Raw genomic sequence first — 13,680 nt, 5'->3', positions numbered from 1 at the left:
TATTCTCCTTAAATCTTTCTTCAAGCTTCGAAAATGAAATCCCAAAATGCCCTATTTGGTTTCTCGCGTCTGATGGATCAACCCGATAGAAAACCGGAATCACAATCTGTGCATACTCTTTCTTGCACTCGAGGATCTTTACAAGTTCATCGAGACACCATCTGGAAGATGCATACCCTTCTGAGAAGACGATAACAGAAATGTCTGATGCTTCAATTGCATTCACCAGTGACTCAATGAAAGTTTGGATATTTTGTCGACTCAGAGCAGAATAGAGATGGCTAGTAAAGTTGTCTCGGGTGTCCTCTCCTCTGAAATTAACAAAAACATCATACTTCTTGTTGTTTCAAGAAGAAGAAGCCATAATCAACAGAAATAGTTGAATTGATTAGAGAGAGATTTTGATTCGGATGAAAACAGTTATTGAACCAAATGTGAGCGACTCTATAGAAAAAATCGATGCCATGAACCTTCCTTCAAGTTCCGTGATAATTTTTCAATTTCATCTCATTGTCCAACTCCAACCACCGTCCACTCCACAATGATCGATTAATTCCACTGCTTTGTAGACTTCTAACGGAAAATTCCACATGAACACCAGACTTTTCAACACACGGCTTCTGTGCTTTCATACTCATAACTATCAGCAACGAGGGGCTGATATTTTAGTTTTTATCCTCAATTTTTCTTATGGTCCTCATCTCTCAATTAATTGTATTTAGTTTCAAAATTAGTCTTTTTTTTTTTGGTTTGTAATAGCTCTTTTTCATATTCCTTAGCATTGATTGTTAAACATATGAAATCTAACTTTTTTTTAAAAAAAATTATTTTTTATACTTATATCTGATTTTTTTAATATTTATATTTGAATTAAAAAAATAAATTTTTAGGACCTTTTCTGAAATGAGAAAATGTTTGAATGCAAATTAAATACTATATCCTAAAACAGTAAGAATTGACTGTATTTCTTTTGAGATACGTTATAAATATCGCTTTCCTAGTACAAAAAAAAAGTGTAGAAAGATTAGATGGATCATAGAATACCTACCTGCATTATGAATTAAGACCGATATAATTTTTTTAGAAATGTATGATATCATTTGTACTTGTATTAAGGAAAAAAAACTTAGCATACTGTTAGATCAAAAACTAGCGCCGCCCCTCCGTTTGAACAAGAGGTTTGATCGATATTTTCTTCCTTTTTCATTTTTACTCATTTTTAATTTTTTTTCTGTACTTATCCAAAGTTTTGCCTACAGCTGGAACCCAACATATCAAATTTAAGGATGATTTAGAATGCATGTTAAGTAATTAATTTTATTACCTTTTAATCTAGTAATTGCAGATGAAAGGGAAAAATCATGTGGAATATTGAATTGTGGACTTGATCCTGATCTAGTGGCTTATTGGGAAATATTTGAAGTTGTTTTGTTTCATTAATATTAGCTTTAGGAGAAGTACTAATACTTGCATGGGTTGTTATAATTTCTTCTTTGGTCATTAATGAAGATCCAATCATATAGCTAGTAAAAGAAACATATTGTATTTTTTTTTTGGGTCTAAACCACGAGGTGGTTCTGAGTGGGCCCCAACTGTGGGAGGTACCTTTAAGTGCGTACCACAACCCAGACTAATCCCCGCTCTCACCAGATCGGCCCGTAAAGGGTACAGTGCTGGCCAAAGTGGTGACTCCATATGAGAGTGGGGCTTGAACCCCTGACCTCTCTTAAGGAGTGAGAGTGCCGAACCACTCACACTAACCAACTTTAGTTAAAACATATTGTATTTAATTAGTCTATAACAGATTCGGTGTGACTGTACCATAAGCATACATGTGTGTGCGTGTATTAATGACCACAGTTCAATTAATAAACGACATGTTTGTATGATATAATTTTTTTAGAAATACAGTTCAATTAATCAACTGTATTTCTTTTGATAAGAGAAATGTATGATATAATTTTTTAAGATACCTACCTGCATTATGAATTGTTATTGGAAGGAAGTACAAGAACAAAGCAAGAGCAAAAACTGATTAAAAGATGTATCTTTCATTATTAAGTGAAATGTATGTTCTGCTTCTCATTCACTTTACCAGATTTACAAAAGTTTTATGTTATTGATGGCTGGATTGTTTCTGGGTTATCCTTGTTTTTCTGTTTTAATTGCTTTACATACATTATGTGTGTAATTTTTTAATGGGCAATCTTCATTTGGAACATGAAAATTTTAAAAAACTTTCCAATTTGTGCAGGGTATGAAGCCGCTTAAGTAGGACTTTTTGGGTGCTACTTCTGTGTTGGGCAAATATTTTTTTTTTCTTTTTCCAGTCAACCATAATGGGGGTCATGGTGAAACAACTTACTAATCACTCTGGACAGGAACGGGCTTCTATAAGTAAAGCACACCTATTTCACTCTTTCCTTAGTATGGAGCTGCTTACCGTTGGGATGAAGATGGTAATAGCTGCTATAGAAATTACTTTTCTTCAGAAGGAAAATTCTTAATCTTGGTAAATTTAAAGTTGTACTAGAAGACAAGCTCTTTCCTTACAAGTCAGTTTTGTAAATATAAATTCCTATAATACTACTAATACCATTGTGTTCAATTAAATGTACGCTTGAAGGAAGCAAGAAAGGTAGCATAGAGTACTACGTACGTAGCGAGAAGTAAAATAATGGGGAATGATGAAGAAGCGTCATCATCAAATCGGCCATCCTAGGTTTCCCTCTTAGTTTAGCTCTGCTTTGATGATGTTGTTTCGCATGAGTGGCGTCCTCACTTGTTGCCTCAATTGGCATAAAGTTCGATCCCTCCTCATTCACACTGATAATGATAATATTCAAACCAATATCCACCATTTGCACACGGTAATTAACTATCTGCCTCTCTCGCGCAAAATTAATTGATTACTATCTGTTTGTATTTTCCATATATTTCGGCGCAATATTCACTTCATAAACTAATATTAGTTTACTTACAAGTCAGTTTTCCTTACATGTTTAAGCGAATGGATTCACAACACAAATGAGTTGAGTGAAAATGACAAATCAATATACAAATATATTTTTTAAAATATATCATGAATCAATAAAAATAAAGTTAAAACATCATGGATAAAAATTCAGAAATATCATGAATGAAACACTGGCATTCAAAAAAAAAAAAAAGGAAAAAAAATAACACGCCAAGTAGATTAAATCTGCAGGAAAAGAAGGCCACTAATTTTACAATGCTAAATACGTGCTTTCGGTACATTATACCCTTCATCTAATAAGGTATGGTTCAATAGTCTAGTGTGAATTTGTGTTACATGCACCACGTCCCTCGAAAATTATTGCAGTGCAGGAATTGTTGAAGATATAATTTCACTGCTTTTTAGACTTTTAGCTGAATTTCCCCATGAACACCATAGTTTTCAACACATGGCTTTTGTCCTTTTAATTCTCAAATTGAGTGGGTCATGACTATCAACCATTAGTAGTAGGTTGATATTTTAATTTTTGCCCCCCAATTTTTCTTATCAGTCATCATCTCTCCATTAATTGCATTTAATTTTAAAATTATCCTTATTTATCATTTTTGTTTTAATAATTCTTATTCATATTCCTTCGGGTTATTTGTTAAACGTGTGAAGTCTAATTTTCTTTTTTTTTTAAGTAAACTTTTGTAACTTTTGTCTAATATATGAAAATTTCTCAATAGAAAGTAAATGCTATGTCCCAAAATTATCTCTATTAAATATAGTTATTTCCTAAATTGTAAAATATAATCCCTTTGTTCGTTTTGAATAAAAAATCTGATGTAATTCAAAAAGCATCTTTTGAATTATAGTATCATTACTCAAAGAAAAATAATTCCAAAATTCTTAACAAATATGTATTTTTTAGTTATTATTTTTAATAATTTAAATTTTTTTATATGTTAATAGTTTTATTTGGCCCATATTTTTCACCTCATTCTCTGATAAATTTTAGTGGAGTGAAGAACTGATAAATTTTTTATAATAGATTCTTACATGTAATTTTAGAATGGAAAAACGCTTCCCTACCACCACATGCACATATGCCTTCTTTTTATAGGCAATTATCAAATTAATCCTTACTAAATTTTTTGTTGGCTAATGATATCTCCAAATCCACTCCATTTTTAAAAAATAATTACAAAAAAGTACACATTATTTTTTTAAAAATTAAATAAAAAAGAACTTTGGAGACCAAATTAACAAATCTATCTTAATTTACTTTTTGTGACTTAAATATTTTTTATTATATTTGATCATAAAGATTGCTTTGACATAAGTCTAAATTGATTATTTTATCCTTATAAGGTAAAACTAATTCTTTAACTTCAATATTTTCTAATTTTATACCAAATTCATTATTTCTAATACTACTTTATTAGTATGATTATAAAACATTAATTAAACAAACATAATGTCTTTATGGCACAATACTCATGTAAATTATTAGCTTGTCAAATTTATATCATTTATTTGTAAGGTAGTGAAAATAATAATTAGATTTCATTTAAAATATTAGTTCACATAATTAAATACATAAATTATTAGATACAATAACTCATGTTTGTTAGGCAATTTTTTCATTTTATATCATAATAATAAAATAGAAAAATAAAATTTATATCAGAGTTCATGATCAAATAGAGTAAAAGAAATCTAAGAAGTAAGATAATAGAATGATTTAATTGATTAACTATACACAATTTTTATTAATTTGTATTTTTAAAAAATATTGTGAATTCATTATAATTATTTTATAAAAGTGGTGTGAATTTACAAAAATAATGGGGTGGAAATATCCCTACCCTTTTTTTTTTCTTTCCTTTGAAGCTAAAGATTCAACACTTAGTGAAGACACCACGTACGTGTTGCCCACAAAGATTCCAGAAAGGACGTTTGCGGCCACTGAATTTTTGAATTTTTTAATTTTTTTTTACTATGTTTTTAATGAATAAAATGTATGACAAATGATATTTTATTTTAATTGTGTTATATAACATGCGAATTTTCTCGTCTGTATTCAGTCCATTGTTCATTTTCCTAAAACACTAGAGTCAAAACTAAAAAACACTATGACGTGTGTTGATGCTTAAATCTGCTCGCCTTTTGACCGACCAGATTCTTTCACCAACGTTTGTGTTATCAACTGTTGCTCGAACCACTGGGGTTGGAATCGCCCTCCTTTCTCTTACTAGACCTGCGTTTACCAAAAACGAATCAAAGACACCGGTGGTTTTGCCGGCGTAAACCCTCCGATGCCTAAGTTAGCACAAAGTGTTTACGGGAAAACAGTGCAATTTGGATTCAAGAATGATTTTTAATTTATTCAAAGTTTGTAAGAAAAAGGCCTGATTGCAATTTGGCAGCGTTTTCCCTCTCTCAATCTTCTTTTTTTCTTCTTCATCGATTTCTCCCTCTTTTATAGCCGCCCCTTTGTCCCACGTTTTCCGTTTACCCTTTATCCCTCCTTTTTCGGGTGGTGGCAGCCCCTCATGGGGCTCTAACTGTTACATTGTGGGCAAACGTGGGCTCTCGCGTGTCCTTTAATCGGTTCTGGGAAAAGCGCAACTACCGCGATTCTGTGGGATCGTGTTCCCGCTTTCCTGGGGGATGAGCGCCGGCTCGGTATATGCTTCTGGTCGGTATTCGTCTCTGGTCGGTTCATGTTTGCCCCCGTGTTCTGCTCGTACTACTTGGCTGAAGTGATCCACGCCGGGGTGGATAGTAGCATGGCCGACCTGGTGCTTTTATTTACTTAACACCAGTCCCCCAGTTTCTAGTCTTGCGAGTGAAATGAGTCAAGAGTAGAAACCGATAGCCAAATCTGACCAATACGGGGAGCTTCACATCTGATTTCCTGTTTACTGGGACGGACCTGAGGTACCATTCTTATTCTGGGGAGATCCCGACCTGAGCATGGGCTTGAATGAGCGTGTCCATTGCCTATCTGGGCTTGCATCTAGCTTGGCCTCTTGTAACGGTTAGTGACGTGGCCTTTCCAGACTCTTCACATTTGAAATTTGAAATGACGGGCTATCTGTCCTCGATATTCGGTGAGTGAGCTGGCATCCCCATCACTTAAATGCTTTCATTTTCCTTTTCGTTTCAAATCCCTAGACTTAAATCATCGTCGCTTTGTTCTATTCGCTTCTCTGTTGTGAGACAACTCCTACGAACTTCGTTCATACTCTCCGCGTCTGGGACTTCCGTTTGCGGGGTCTTCCCTCCATCACAACGACATTATCAGTGCCAGACTATTCCAAGTACAGCCTTTAACTTCTTCTTTGGTTATTGTTGATTGGGTTCTGTGTTGCCCCTTTTTTGTATTCGTATACTTGGATTTGTTTTGGTTTCCTTTTGGGGCTCCGATATGTCAAATCGGAAAAGGAAATTGATTGCCGATGAGAGTGACGAAGAAACGGGGGATTCAGACCTTAACTTGTCGATACCCACTGATTTTTTACGTCCCTCTAGTAGTGTAGGGCCCTCCCATGGTAGGGATACCCTTGAGTACCCACGCCCCTTGGCTGTTTCTCCCTCCCCCGAACTAGAGCTTGTAGGGAATAGAGGTGGACCCGCGTCGGGCTCTGGTGAGAACCACAGCTTTGGTGGGGTTGGGGTCCCTGAGGGAGTTGGTGATGGTGAGGGGAGCAGCTCTGGACCGAGCGGACCTGCTAAGAAAAGGAATCTCAGCCATAGGGTGGAGGCGGATTCCTACCCTATTGATTTCATAGATTGTGCCACCACCCCCACTGATCTATTTAAGCTTAGGAACCTCTACAACATTCCCAATGAGGTTCTCCTGGTAGTTCCTGGAAAAGGTGACGTCCCTAGTCGGCCTCCGAAAGGGTATGTGACGATGCACCTGGAAAGTTTCAAATTGGGAGCTCGGCTGCCCCTTCAAAGTTATTTTGCGAAGATACTGGGCGGTATGCACCTGGCCCCAGGTCAGCTACACCCAAATGGGTGGAGGGTTCTCTCGGCAATGTTTGTGTTGTGGGAGAGATGCGGGTTGGGAGAGCCTTCCCTTGTTGAAGTGAAGCACCTGTACCAGCTGCGGAGTAGCCCGAGGGAAGCGGGCTGGTACTACTTTATGTCCAGTTCTGTAAAGAGGAAACCGATCACTGAGTTTCCTTCTTCATGTAAAAATTGGAAGAATAAATTCTTCTTTGCTGGAGGAAACTGGTGTCCAGCAGTTCGGTCGCTTGGTGGGGATATTTACCTTCCAACACATTTTGTCACTCCAGGTCGTTCATTTTTGCCTATGTTCTTAGTCAAATTGTCACTTATTGGGTTCTTTAACCTTTTTTGCTATTTCAGAGTCGTGGGATTTGATTGAGGGGCTTGAAGACCGACCTTTGCTTCAGGTGGAAACTGCTCTGGTGAACGCGTCTACCTGCCAAGACCTCCTGTCACCAACAAACCTGGTCGGTTCGGGTCTAGTGGACATAACTGCTGGAATGGATAACAAGATCCTCAGCGCGATGAGCAGAAAGCGTGGTCGGGCTCCAAGCAGCTCCAGCAACCCTCCCCCTCCTCCAAAGAAAACCAGTGTCGGTCCTTCTAAGGCGCCTGTTCCTGCTCTGCCCCCTCCTCCACCTCGTAGGAGTGGTGGGGAGAAAGCTTCCGATAAGAGTCCTGAGGTCAGCATCCAGTCTGGGGATCGATCCTCTCCTCTTCCATCCCGGGATCAAGGTGACTACCTGAGTCCGTATCAAAAGGATTACAGAAAATCGGTGGGGCCCAAGATGGTGAAGGACATCGAGAGCATGGACCTCTCCGAGCTGGCTGGTTCTGTTCAAACACTACAACAAAAAGGATATATAATAGCATCCAAAAAATGCTACCAAAGGTGATCGGTAGCATTTTAGGCAACGCTAAGTTTGCCCATGTAACTAAAAGTTTTACTATTTAATAGCATCTATTGAATGCTAACAATTCATATATATAGCATTTAAAAATAGTTAGCAAATCTTAGTTTACAGCTTCGTGCAAATGCTATCATTGTGCAATGTGTAGCATTTATGCAATGCTACTAAATTACATATATAACATTAAAAAAATGCTACTGAACCATTTACTAATGCAACCACTTGTCTTTGATAGCACTTTGATAATGCAATTTTACTAATAATTATAACGTTTCAGTAATGTTACAACTAGTACAAAATTAATATATATATATAATGTAGCTGTTGGTAAATGCTATGGAAAATTTTAAATCTTTATATAGTAGCATTTGTAAAAAGTTATGAATGTTGGTTAATAAAAAAGTATTTTTTTAATGGTTGTTCAATATCATCAATTTAGTTGATAAATTCGTATCAAAATGTTTATTTACTAAATATAATTTTAAGTCTCCAATTCCAAACCATTTGACGTGTAATCTATTATTCCTTTCATGCAAAAAATTTAGATACCATATATTTCATCACTGTAACTATATATAAGCATCCAAAATCACATGATCATGTACATCAAAGTATACAAAGAGACTTACACAAAAAATTAAGTACACAAAAAATTAAGCATGTTCATGTCATACTTGCAGTTTTTTACCCGTTATGTTACCCATAACATCCACAACTTGCCTTCTACTCTTTACAAAATATACTTATATTTTTACAACCTGCATCATGAAATTAAAACAAAAACATAGTTACATTATGATAATGAAAAGAATTAATAATGATGCTTTAAGAATGACAAATAAAATAATGACTCATTAATAAATACAAATAAAAATAACAATATTGAAAATTCAAAGCAATGAATCTAATATTTGTATCATAAGAGGAAAATATTTTATTTTTCATTTATTAAGAAAAAAAATGAAATAACATAATGATAAGCAATAAGCCAAATCACAACCCACCGAGATTAATGTTGAGTGTTAGAAAATGCATATTTATAAAGGAGAAAACCGTCATTTTACATTTCAAGTCTTACTAACAACCTTTACTTTTATGTATTTAACATTCTTGTGATTTAATTACGTGTGTTTTATTTTAATTAAGTAATTTATGTATTTTAGGGGCATTATAGTCATTTCACAATAAAGGAGAGATCAGACGGCAAAACGGACATCACTTTTGAACTCAGGATGGTCGAAAACCTTAGGAGGAGCATAAAAGGAAAAATGGCACTATTCACATCATATCAGTGGACGAAAAATCTCGTGTACGGTGCATGCATCACACAGGATTATTTTCAACCAAACCGCGTTACTGTTCATCCGGGTCAAACCGCGTTACTGTTCAAAGTCGGGTCAAACCGTGTTACTGTTCATCCGCGTGGTCAAACCGTGGACTGTTGACTGATGACGTGGCGCAATCCTGAGCGTCCAAACTGTTTTTAATCTGATGGCCATGATTTACTCCATGTATCTATAAAAAGGGGGCCTCCCCCCCTAATTTGATATCTCTGAATCCATTTTTGGGATCCATTTTCTGTAATTCCCTCTCCATCTTGTATTTTCTTCGTATTTTAATAAATTCTCATTTTGCCCCTAGTTCAATTATGAGTGGCTAATTTTCTTTCAAGCTTGGGTTGAAGGTGAAGTCTCAACATGTGTCATGGGCTTTATTTGGTAAATTTATTTTCTCTTCCCCTCTAGTTTTTGTGGATGTTTTGACTTCTCGTCGACAAATAATACTAATCTTGTCTAGTACCGCCTTGGTTTCACCGGCCCTCTAGTACAAGGTTATTATTATTTGGCACGATAAGCCCTTAGCACCATATTGATTAGAGCGTGGTTCATGAGGTGTGGATTCCCCCCTCATGATTTAATTGGTATTAATACGGATTATTTAGCCCATGATGCATGTTGATACGGATCCAGATATCCAAGTACGTCAATTTAATAGATTTTCTCTTCAATTTATTCTCTCCATTGCAATTCCAATTTTAGAATTTATTCTCGCCATTTTAATTTAAGTTTTAGCATATTCCAAATCATTTCCACCATAATTGCAACCACCCATTTACAAAATTAATTCTATATATAATTAAAATCCACCTCCTCGTGGGATCGACACTCGTCACCATTGATCTACACTACAATAGATTCGTGCGCTTGCGAGTACATTAAAATTTGCACAACAATTAACATTGCAAACACATATGGCAATAGTGAAACCTTGGCGTATGACTCCTAATAAAAATGAACAAAACAGCTACTTTTCCAAATAACCACTCTAGGAAAAATTGAACCAAGAAGATAACATTAAAAGGATAATTTTGCATACAATAAAATATAAAATCAGAACCTTCTCAAAGTAGAAAACTGCAAAATTACTTTCTCATAGTGGTAAACTAGATCATATTTGCAAGCAAACTTAAAAATATGAGGTCATTGGAAAAAAGAAAAGAACGTAAAAGAATACCTAAATAGATGGACTAGAAAAGTTAGTTGGCAGTAAACAGGATAACTCTATCAGCTGGCCATGCAATTGTACTCCCAACAGATTCTTCAATTGTTGTCATATAAGGTGTTACTTTCCACAAAAACTTTAGGGGCTGCCTAGCTATATCCACCCAAACTCTTATAGCGTTAGAACCAAGAGGAATGTGATGAACAAGTGCATTTGGATCACTTGATGACCAACGCCCTTCAGCCACAACTGTATCAAACCCCTCCAAATCAAGCATTTTACACTTAGTAATGTTCGGGATTGGCTTCACACTCTTTAACAACAACACAAGGACAATTTAATTAAGAAAAAAATATTAGTAATAAGCCTTCAGCATTTTATTTTTCATCCTTTCACTAAACTTAAAAGTGTAAATAATATTCTTACCATTGGAGAAGTCAAAGGTGTTTTCGGAGGATTCCCACTTGCTTCGGTTTCATGAAAATGACTCTAAAATGAAAAATAAACAGTCAGTAACTAAATATTATAACAACTACATAAAAGTGAGTAAAACATAGTACATGCCTGCCTTTTTTGTAACTCTTCAACTAAACTTCGCATATCGGACAATGCTTTCTTCATTTCATCTTGTTCTTGTTTCATTTGAGCATTTTCTTTTTTAATTTCATCATGTTCTTCTGTCAACTTAGCTATTATGCTGTCCTTTTGTGATAGTATAGCCAACTTTGAAATGGTGACTCCTTTCCCGATAGCTCTTAAATGAGAATTGTCAGGCCCAAGTACTTGTGAGAGAGCATCATCTCTTAGATTATTTGAAGAATGTCGTGATGGATCTTGCAAAGTTTCTTTTAATTTATCCTGAAAATTTATTTAAAAGTAATATTCATCAAGAACATATGATAAAAACAAGCATATCAATTGAATAAATGGATATTCTTACAATAGTTTCTCCAGCTTGAATGTTCACGGGTTGACCGTCCTTTTTTGTATGTGCTCGTATCCATACATCAACTCTAGGCATTTCAGTTTTTCCACTACTTTTTTTCTGCAACAGAAAATAGTTTATAAATGATTGCTCAGCTAAAATCCTATTTTAAAAGAAATATTTTTTTACCATATCTTTTGTCATTCTAGCGAGTCCCCTACGACCTGTTGTTTGTGGGATTTGTTTCTTCCTAATCTTTTTAAATCCTTCACTTCTTTCCTGCACAGTTAATATAAACTTTGTTCAGTAACATAGTTACAACCATAATTACATAATTTAATATAGTAATACACTTACTTTAAATTTTTCACTTGTTTTTTCTTTCACAAAACTTTTCCATTCGTTTATTGATGAGATGTTATCAGGTCTTAACTTCATTCTTTCTTGTTCGTTTTTTGCCTGCAATATCTTCTGAACTAGCCTTGATTTTGAAGCCCTCCAAAGCCCAGCCATCTCCTGGAACACATAAGCTCTTTGCCATTGTCCATCCAATTTGTACCTCTTCTACAATGTATATTTAATTAAAAATACAAAATAATTTTAATTTCCATTCAATTATGTATTTTCATCCAAATGATATATACTTAAATTACAATATAGCTACATACCTTAATACATTCCCATAACACTTCTTTCAAATTCAAAGGAAGTTTCCTCCAATCTGAAATTGTATACGGTACATGCTCTCGTACAAGAGGTCCTAAAAAAGATGATAATGAGATAGATCCCTCACCAATCGGTTGACCTTTGCTATTAAATATGACCTCCACTTTATCACCATCCACAGCAATGTTCTTCAATTTGGTAGGACCCCTTTTATTTTTTGATTTGAATGCGGACGAATGCAAGCCTTCCTCATGCATCTCATTCATTGTTATCAATCAATCTTCAAAATGACCTGTTAATTGGACAAAAATTTAGTTAATATAAAAAAATTTGTAATCAAATCTCTTAAAAAAAATCAAATAAAATAAACTTAAGAGAAAATGAATTCTTACCAACAAGCAACATTATTACAACTGAAAATACATAAATCACACCAAACCAAAAAAATAATAGTTCATATATACATTAACCACTCCAAAACAAAAAGTAGTTACATAAATCAAACCAAAATGTCCTCACAGTCAATCCTCCTATAAGTAGCTCCTTCATTATCATCTTCAATGTTCTTATCAAGCATATTTTCAAGCACGCAATTTGTATCCTCTTTCTCATCATACATCTCCAGCTCATAGTAACCTCTTGGCGGCGCCTTTAATAAAACATACCAATTAGAAGAATTACTATCTCTAGAGTAAAATACTTGTTTTGCTTGTGATGCAAGGATAAAAGGCTCTTTCTCGTACTGACTTTGCCCTTGATGTAGATTAACAAGCGTAAAGCCATCATCAACCTTAACACCATGTCCCTTGTTCGCCCAATCACACTTAAATAATGGAATCTGAAAGTTATGGTAATCTAACAAGATTATATCTGTTATAACCCCATAATACGCAACTATATCCACAACTTGTGCATTATCTTTCGCACTTGCTCTGCATACAGTTGTAGCTTCTATTGAAACCCCACTATCTTGTGTTGCCTTGTCAATTTCTCTTGTATGGAATCTTTGGCCATTAATAATATATCCAGAATAACGTTTTGCATTGATTCTGGGACCATATGCAAGCCACTTTAATGTATCAAAGTCCTTATCTTTACAAGTATGGAATTCAATCTGTACAGTTGTAAGAAATAAGTTATTTATATTTAAAATTAAATCTGTACAGTTGCAACAAAGAAGTTCTAATATTAATATGTTATTATTAAGTATTAGATAATTAAAATCAAACGCAATATTACCTTTTGTTTCAACCATGCTGAAAATGTTTGTACGTGTCTCTTCCAAAGTAAATTAGAATTTTTTGCAAGACATTTATTTGATTGCTTTAACTCCTCCATATGCATCCTATTTTAAAAGTAAAACAAGTTAGTAACTCAAACGAAATAACAGCTAAAATAATAATATTAAAATTAATAATCAAAGTCTTACTCCAAGTACGGTTCAACAACTGCTGTATTGAATAACACATAATGATGTGCACTTTCCAACATATCACTACTTAAAGTAATCGGTGTGCCTCTTGAAATTGGATGACCTTCAAGAATTATACCATTGGAGAAATCATCATTACGGAGCTCTTTAGTATTCACTTCGATTCGTTGCTGGATATAACCACTACAGAATGCTACACATTCTTCTGCTAGATAGCATTCTGCAATACAACCTTCAGGTCTTCCGCGATTTCTAACATATC

The 13,680-nt window shown here is 34.7% G+C and overlaps 1 protein-coding gene across 1 annotated transcript in view; it reads right to left on the bottom strand.

The window, feature by feature from the left end:
- Positions 1–13,680, bottom strand: part of LOC18048527 (putative disease resistance protein At4g11170) — a 55,727-nt gene that overhangs the window by 890 nt on the left and 41,157 nt on the right. The window lies entirely within an intron of this gene.

This window comes from Citrus clementina, unplaced genomic scaffold (assembly GCF_000493195.1).
Source record: "Citrus clementina cultivar Clemenules unplaced genomic scaffold, Citrus_clementina_v1.0 scaffold_3, whole genome shotgun sequence".
Lineage (NCBI taxonomy): Eukaryota > Viridiplantae > Streptophyta > Magnoliopsida > Sapindales > Rutaceae > Citrus > Citrus x clementina.
The sequence above is the reverse complement of the archived record's forward strand: the minus strand, read 5'-3'. Positions and strand labels throughout refer to the sequence as shown.